At 37.1% G+C, this 8,713-nt stretch overlaps 1 long non-coding RNA gene across 1 annotated transcript; it reads right to left on the bottom strand.

Moving 5' to 3' along the window:
* Positions 1 to 4,389: 4,389 nt before the first annotated feature.
* LOC122068231 lies at positions 4,390 to 6,870 on the bottom strand. The gene is made up of 3 exons (XR_006137012.1): positions 5,504 to 6,870; positions 5,159 to 5,341; positions 4,390 to 4,616 (listed from the first exon to the last, which is right to left on the bottom strand). It is a non-coding gene; the product is annotated as an uncharacterized LOC122068231 (long non-coding RNA).
* Between the last annotated feature and the right edge of the window lie 1,843 nt (positions 6,871 to 8,713).

Below are 8,713 nucleotides of genomic sequence, written 5' to 3'. Positions count from 1 at the left end.
TATTCTAGGCTTGTAGCATGCTAAATAACTTTAAAAAATAGGAAAAATAAAAAAGTAGCATATTAAATAATTTTAGAAAATAGAAAAAATAAAAAATGACACACGGGTGATTTGACCGCCATGGCAACGCCAAAATGGGCGATTAATCACCAAATCGATTAGCCACCCCTCCACCGCCTTGGATCGATTTGACGCCGTGACAACTATGCTTCAAATTTAATGTCCCTTTCTGAAATGTGGATAATTATCCACAAACCTTGATGACATAACCTTTGGGAAAGTATCACCTTTACTGTTGGGGAAGATACAATCGAACTGAATATACCACTTTGGTGGGTTTCACTCAGTGCTATCATATCTTTCCCATTAGAGATGTATATCTTTATGTTCAAAACATACATATAAATATGTCACTAGGACAACAATAACCATACAAGAGTCACAACCGCAACTACATTCCTATCCTTTGGGCTAAGAATGCACTAGTCCTGATGTAAATTCATATTTACTGTGAAAAGAACAATAACTTTTGAAATCCCCTCACCTTTGGGCTTAGGAACCTCTAGGTTACTGTCATTTTCTTAACTTTGGTGACATCACCTTTGGGCAAATGTCACCTACATTGCTACCCTGTGGAAAATTATGGAATAATAAGATGTACCATTTTGGTGGATTCCACCTCATCCTTTCATGGTTTCCTAAAAAAAAATTACTTTGCAACTAAGAATGAGCGGAAGCTTACACCTTTTTCCATATTAACATATCTCAATTTAAAAATTTTTCTCAATTTCATGGTAACCAATAACATATATATTTTTCAAAGCATTGATTTATGCCCTTTTGTTTCAATGATTGAAACTAAATACAACATAAAATTTCAAATAAACATGTCATATTAAAAATTAGATCATTAAATGTGGCCCGAAACAAGGAATCCAACGCAAAAAACAAATTTCAATTTGGCCTTAAAACGAACCTTTAAATGAAATTTAAAGTAGTTTAAATAAAAACCCAAAATGAACAAAAACCAAACAAGCCTTTAAGTTTTTTTTTTTTTTTAAAGAAATCACCTGCCGCCTTGCAACTGTTCTGTAGGTTTGGTTTTTTTCTTTTTTAAATCAATCCAAACCAACCAGTTCGGGCATATTAGTTCTGGGTCAAATTCGGGTCAATTGGTCAACGACCTGGTCAACCTTTGACCGAGTCAAATAGTGGTCATGAGTTGACCCACTGTGTCCCGGGTCAAATCGGTAGGGTTTCCGAGTTGAACCGGTGATGACTCTCTGCCTTTTTTTTTTTCTCTCCTTCGGCAGCCGGATTTCGGCGGCACATTCCGGTGCGTCTGGAGGTTTCCGGTGACTTGCGGCATACCGCCGCGACCGTCTTCTCGTGATCTACAAATTTCGTGAAGAAAGTTTCCCATACAGGATCTTTAAATGATGGTAAAATTACGATTTTCATGATTTTTTTTTTTATCAAATCAGGTTTTAAGTAATAATCAAAATCCTCATGTACAAGAAAAATTAAATCGATTCTTGTCCCATGTGGTCTGCTCTGATAGCACTTGTTAGAACTCCCTATGGATTTGAGTTTGAAACCCTATTGAGGAAACCACACAGGAAAAACAAGAACATGAATCTAATAAAATTATAGAGGATCTATTTGTACCTTTCACCAAGTATGTTGAAGAAGATTGATATTGGTCACTCCCACTTTCGCTCTCTTGGCTTGGCTATGGATCTTCAACAGCCCCTTAAACCTCCTTAGTTCTCTCACTTTAGTGGTAAAGTGGGGAAGAGTGAATAATGGCTGTAGAGACCCAAAACCTAGTATTTATAATATTGTCCTGCACTCAAAACCCTAAACCACAATGGGTTGAGCCAGCATATCCCTAAGCTTGAGAGTGGACCGAACCGGTTCATGCAATTTGACTCTCACCCATTTAATCAACCTGAATAATTAATTTAACCCATAAATCCAACAAGAGGAACCTAATTTTTTTCTCGAATCTATTCTGTTCTATTTGGTTTGCAGTAGAACAACCTAATTTTGTTTTTCTATTATATGTTTTGTTCTCTTTGGTTTGTAGGTAAGGAGTCTGTAGCTCAAAATGGTAGAGCACCTGGGTTAATGCCCAGGTTATGGTGGTTCGAATCCACCAAGACTTTGAATTAAGATACGGATTTTGTTTTTCTGATGATTGTGTGTTTGGTGTTACTTAAGCTGGAATTGAATTTTTTTTTTTTTTGGAGACTGAACAAAATACGGCATGGTTGTGATGTCTTCCCACTTAAGTGTTTGGTTCTGTTGGCATTAATTTGACTGCCTGCTGCTGGGTAAAAGTGACTGTGAAGAATGTTGTTGGGTAGGATCTCTGTTTTTTGTTGTATGGTGCATTCAACTGCACGTAATTGCTTGGATGAGTCTCAATAGTAACCTTTGATGTTGCTTTTCTTGCCTGCTTTGAGATGTGCAGTCCCCGGCTGTTGTGGACTTTAATCAGTTTAAATCTTGTATACCATATTGGTTTAGAGTATAGAGTCCTATAGTGGGTTACTATATCAGACTAAATTCCAGACAGCTGTGGCTTACTGAAGTGGAGCTTTAGCATCTGGAAGTCCTGTAGTGATGGAGTTTGGTTCTGCTACATAAACTAGTTTACTGAATTTGGGAAGGTTATGTCTTCCCATAAACTAGTTTACTGAGTTTTATGAGAGTTATTGACTTATTAGAGGATTTGATTGTCTAAATTAATAGGCAATTTAGTTTGAGTCCAGTCATGCAATTATTCTAGAGTTCCATTTTGAAGGCAATGCAACCATGGAATTTACGTATAGATGGAATAAAAATTCTGTTTACCTCTATGTACTTGCTTACTATGTGGATTCATGAATAGGGGATGGATTTCATCTTGGATTGAGAGTATGCCAAAATCAGCTAAGATGGATCTCTTAATTTGTTGAGTTGGATTCCTAAGATACAACAGGTAGATTCATCTTCTGTTTTCCTTATCTTTCTTCTTTCATGCTCTATTGGTTTACATTTGCCATTATTCTGAAATTTTTCTTTGACAGCCAACAGGCAATATATTTTCCAACATTTTCTAGTTTTCAATATTGCTAGCTTGTCTTTTGTTGCACACAGCATCTGCATACATAATGACATCTATTTAGCATCACCCCCCCCCCCCCAAATAAAAAATAAACCAATAAAATGAAAATATGATATCAATTTCTCTGTTTCACCATTCTACTTTAAATTTTAAAACAAGCATCCAAATAAATCTACTACAGCATCACAGTCCTTTTGTTTCATTGAAACACTCTTTATAAATTTCCTAAACATCCCTTTGAAATTCAAGCTTATTCTTAGTGAATTTGATTATGTTCTTGATATTGCCTTTTAAATTTTAATTCTGAAATTATCCTGAATCAATAATTTCCTTTTTTATTGCATCTTGTTGCTGACATTATAAGGTAAGATATTTCTATCTTAATTGGTCCCCAACCCTTGCTACCTCATCCGGCCTACACACATGTTTGCATATTAAACCTAGTTATTGATCAGGTACTCAAACCTAGACCCATACTGTAATAATTAGGGCAAGATTCATTGAGTAATATATTATCTGGGCAGATGTCTTTTGAGAAATTCTAGTATTTAAATGAGGAGATGCCTGCAGTCTGCCCTGCCTCTTACAGCTTTAAGCTATCCAGTAATCAACTCTTCACATTGGTCCTTTAAGAATTATCAAACTCTAGCATTTCTTAGACTTACTTTGACTGGAAAAGGTACTGGTTAAATTGAACTTCCTGGTAGGATTTTAGACAATAACAGCAGATAAGACCCTGTCTTCTTAAAATTGATTTAGCCAAAGAACTTTCTTCCTGGTCATAGATTGAAGGTAAACTAGAATTGGAAAGATCAATTCTCTTTCACAGTTACATGAGATGTTGTGAGACCATGCCATTTTTCTTACACTGGTGTGTCTTCTCTTAAATTTGCGGCTACCTGTTCTTGTTACTTAGCACACATCTAAATTTAATAAAATATTTAGTTTTCTTCAAATGGAAAGTTTCTATAAAATGTTTGTGTTAAGGCTTTGTAACAGATGTGCAAGCCCTTGAAAAATTTTAAAATTTGAAAGTATGTAGATATAGCCACCTCATTACCAAACCCTTTCTTTCTTTTGTGTTCTGGTAACCATTTAACCTAAAACATTGAAGAGTAAGAGCTGGGTCTTTATTAACCAAACAAAATAGCATACTAAGCAACATATAGGAGCACTGGATGAGCATGGAGGACTTCCCACAAGACATCATCCTCAACATCCTTTCAAGATTACCTGTGAAGCTTCTTATCCAATCCAGATGTGTATCTAAACTGGTGCAACCTGGTCGACACCCGATGTCTTGCAAACATGCACCTTCGACAAGGCTCCGAAGAACCCAGCCTTCTTCTAGTTGCATGTCCCACTGGTAAGGCAATTATAACAAGTCTGTATTTGCAATCATCAAATAAGGGCTAAAGAATCTAACCCCGGTCCTTTTTTGATTCAGTCCTCCACTGGTTGCAATCATCAAATAATCCTTGCAGTGTGTGTTAAACTTCAGCTGCTGATAACATCAAGAATCTAACCTTAAGTGTAATTGAATTTTTTTTTTTTTATCCAAATAACATCAAGAAAGTAATCTATTTAGAACCAGTGCAGCAATTTCAATACATCTCAAAATGCAAATTCACACTATATTTTCATAGTGTCTCCAATGGGCTATATAACTTAAGAGTCTTGGTGGATTCGAACCACCATAACTTGGGCATTAACCCAGGTGCTCTACCATTTTGAGCTAAAATTGGGATAACTTAGTTCCATTACTTATTTGATGATATGTTTTTCATAGCAAACCTTACCTCAAACCAAACAAGAAGCACCGACATAAACAATTAAGCATATAAAGAGCCATAAATATTTTGATAAATAAATCACAATTTAGAACAAAGGGAATGAAGCATCGACCACACAAACTCATCAAAATTGGGAGGGACCAAAAACAGATATTGAAAGGGGTAACAGAGACTTGTCAGTCAAACAGCTTAATGATCTTTAAAGTCAAGCCAATGACCTCCAAACAGTGTAACGCAGCAAAAGAAGACTTACATATTGAAAAATGCCAATATTTACAGCATAGTAGAAGTCAGGACCAAGATACCACAGCCTTCAAATGAAATTCAATGGAAAAAGATGCTTCACAGCTCCATCAAAATATGCAAATTCCAAAAGAGGTGCTAGAATTAACTTGATTGTATGTTTCCATGAACTTAATAGTACTGTCCTCACTACCTGTAAGAAACAAGATTTTGATCAAAGTTGCAGCAAACAGTCTACACGAATCTCACGAAATGCACATCCATTGTTCCATAGAAAGGTCATCTAAGAGAATGAAGAAATAAAAATCGAAATAACAAGAAGCAGAACCCACTTAATGTAACATCACTAACTTACCCTTCACACATCTTCTATAATCAACTCCAATGATTTCTTCTTCGTACAGCCGCTAGGTTTTTGTGAAAGAAGGGGCTCCGGTCATTGCGCTAGAACCAACACTCTTGCTGATACTTCATTTTCAAACCATGTATTTGAAAACTATAAGACACAACTACACAAACACCTTTCAGGTGATTGTAACTATGTACAAGGGAAAAGAAATCTAAATTAACAGAGAAATTTCTAGGAGGAAAAAAATGATGATGCCGATGTACGGTTGCGACAGAATTCCGAGGCATATCCGTTCCTTCTCTCGATTGCGAAATGGGCGAGGAGGTCCTTTGACTGCACCAGGTTCTCCCTGCACAAGAACTCCTCACTGCAAACTCTCTTCGCCTCCCTCTTGAAATCGTGAACGAACACATGGGTCTTCGCATACCCACCCTTCTTGCTCCTCGCCAGAACACCGGTGGTGAAGATCGTTGACATCCTCCCCGGTGTCGACGGCAGACCGGGATTGGGAGAAGCCGCAGCAGAGGAAGACGAGCAATAGTGAGCAGAGAAGTTTCCCATACTCGCACTCTTCTTTATGGACTCAGATGAGAGGTTGCCCATACTCGCACTCTTCTTTATGGAACCATTCGTGAGTCGGAACACTGAACAACTTCACCCTCCTCTTGTCAGGCAGGTGCGTGAGTTGTGCCTGTTATGGCTGCAATGATAGCATTGCTGAGTCATGGCGACTCTGCTCCCCACACGCGCTCGTTACTGTGAATATATGAGGAATAAGCTGCAGAGAGACAGAGACGCAAAAAGAGAGAAAAAAATTGAAACTTATACACGTTCAAACCCAAGGGATGAGTCGGGATGAGGTTTCGGAGTTGGATCGAGATCCTCTATGGCATCTGACTTTGGCGGAGGCTGGCGGAGGGCCGGTTGGATGGTGACACGTGGCCGATGCCACGGGTTCCATTGAACCGATTCTTTCGTCGCCAAAACTAGAAGGATGCCGGTTGGCTCCCTTTCAAGACCTGATCAGCCATGTTCCCTTTAAGATTCAGACTTTCCTAGGAATCAGATCAGTTTCTTTGCCTTAACAATTCCTCCTAACCCTTGCCGAATCAGCTCTTTTCGAGCCTAATTACAGGATTATGAAAGAAAATAAGTGAAGTCCTAATCCAGGTTCTTCGAGAATATGAATAAAGAGAAACCCTAAGTCGTCAAAGAATATAGAATGGCGGAAAAAGTGTTCACTTGAGATACAAATTGAAGAGGATATATCAAGTTCAAGTTTGTTTGAGAGAGGATCTGAAGATTCAAAATATTACAATCTCTTGACTATGAGATCATAACTTCCTCTTTCGATATCAAAAGTTTTCAGGGACAATCAGAAACAGAAATCTATATATAAGATGAGAGAAAGAGAGGTTTGGTCGAAATATATAAGGGGGCGCAGATTCACGCAGAGAGGAGAGCATTAGAGACAGAGAGAGGGGAGAAAGAAAAGAATGAAGGATGACTTGCAATCACCGTCACAGTCGGTGTTCGTTAAAATGAGAGATAAAGGTTTCAACGATTCAGATTATATGTGGTTAAATCCACGGCTATTTATGAAGAACGTTTTAAGAACATTGTTTACCCTTACGTACCGCAACTTTTTTGCCTAATAATAATTGCAATTTTCTGTAACATATAGATTAAGCTTATCAATTCTAGCTCTTAGTGCTAGATTATGAGCTTTGGAAATTCTCTCTCTATATTCTGTTATACAATAGACTTTTGAATAGCACGATATTATGAAAATGCTAAAGAGTCTGGGTTTGTTACTGTTATGAATCTGGAATGAAAGAGTTATCACTCAAGTTATCAGTTCTTAACCCCAATAATCTAGTAGCCCAAATACTTTTTGCAAACTTACATGAAAAGAACACATGCCAAATAGATTTGCTTTAGTCTAACAAAGCCTACATATAAGGTCAATATCAATCCATTTCCCAAGGATATCCTTAGTAGGAAAGTCCTCAAGGATAAGTCTCTAAAAGAAAAAAAAACCTAAACTTAAGATGGATATTAAGTTTCCACAAGAAACGTCACTATTGTAAGCAATGAGCTAAGCATTGAGATACCAAGAGAGTTATCATTGTCAATAGATCTCAGGTATTTTGCAGGTAATTTGGTGGTTAGTTGCCTTTTCTTTGAAAAGGGGTTCCACCACCTCTTCATATCATTTGAGATGGGGATTTTCAAGATTTTATTAACAATTGGCATTGGGAAGGAAGATGATAAGAGGCAGATATTCCAAGAGTTTTTGAGAAGAAAATCACTTACCCACTTATAAGAATTGTGTTAGAATGCATTGAACAAGTAAGGTGAATTCTGGAAGAGACAGAATCCAAGGATCAATCCAAATAAGATAATTACATCCATTTTAAAAGCAATTTTTGTTCGGGTGGGGAGGATGATAGCAATATTGTTCTATGTAAATGTAATATAGCATATATTTTTCGCCACGGGTGGATAAAAAATGGATTTATTATAGAAATACTTAGCACTTAAGACCAGAGAGAGTTATCATTATTAATGAGACGCCATCCAAGTTTAGCATTAAAGATTTATTTTAAGTGGATGTCTTTCTCAAAGTTGTATGGTCTCCCATAAATCTAGATCTGTTTGCCATTTGTTAATATTTCTTTTAAAATTATCTCAAGGTTGGGTTTGGAAGGAGCAATAGCTCATTGGTTCCTAGCATTCCAAATAGCATGAGATGGCCAAGAATGGAAAATACATTACTTTAGCTTTCTCAAACCAATCCAAAATCATAAAGAAATTATTAAAAAGGAGAAGTAAAAGAGCAATCATGTTTTCAGTTCTTAAACCCAAAGGTTTCGCTGCCCAAATTTGTTTTGAGAAAGGACATAAAAATTTGTTCAGATGGTTTCTCTATGCGCATTGCATAAAACACAAGAGTCGACGGATGGGAGCTGACACAATTTACCCTTACTGATTAGACCTTCATGCAAGAGTTTTCCCCAAAAAAAGAAAATGTTTGAATTTTGGATGAACATTAGCAGACCAAATATATTTGTAAGTGGAAGGACCATTAGAAGAATTGGCTCCATCCCTTCGGTTGGGGTTGAAGTTAGAAAACGTGTCGCGATCTTAGGTACCGTTTGATAACCTTTCTATTGTTTCTATGTCTAGAAATAGCAAAAATGGCTTTTCACGTTT

This window comes from Macadamia integrifolia, unplaced genomic scaffold, assembly GCF_013358625.1.
Source record: "Macadamia integrifolia cultivar HAES 741 unplaced genomic scaffold, SCU_Mint_v3 scaffold3600, whole genome shotgun sequence".
Taxonomy (NCBI): domain Eukaryota; kingdom Viridiplantae; phylum Streptophyta; class Magnoliopsida; order Proteales; family Proteaceae; genus Macadamia; species Macadamia integrifolia.
This window is presented reverse-complemented; position numbering and strand designations above follow the sequence as displayed.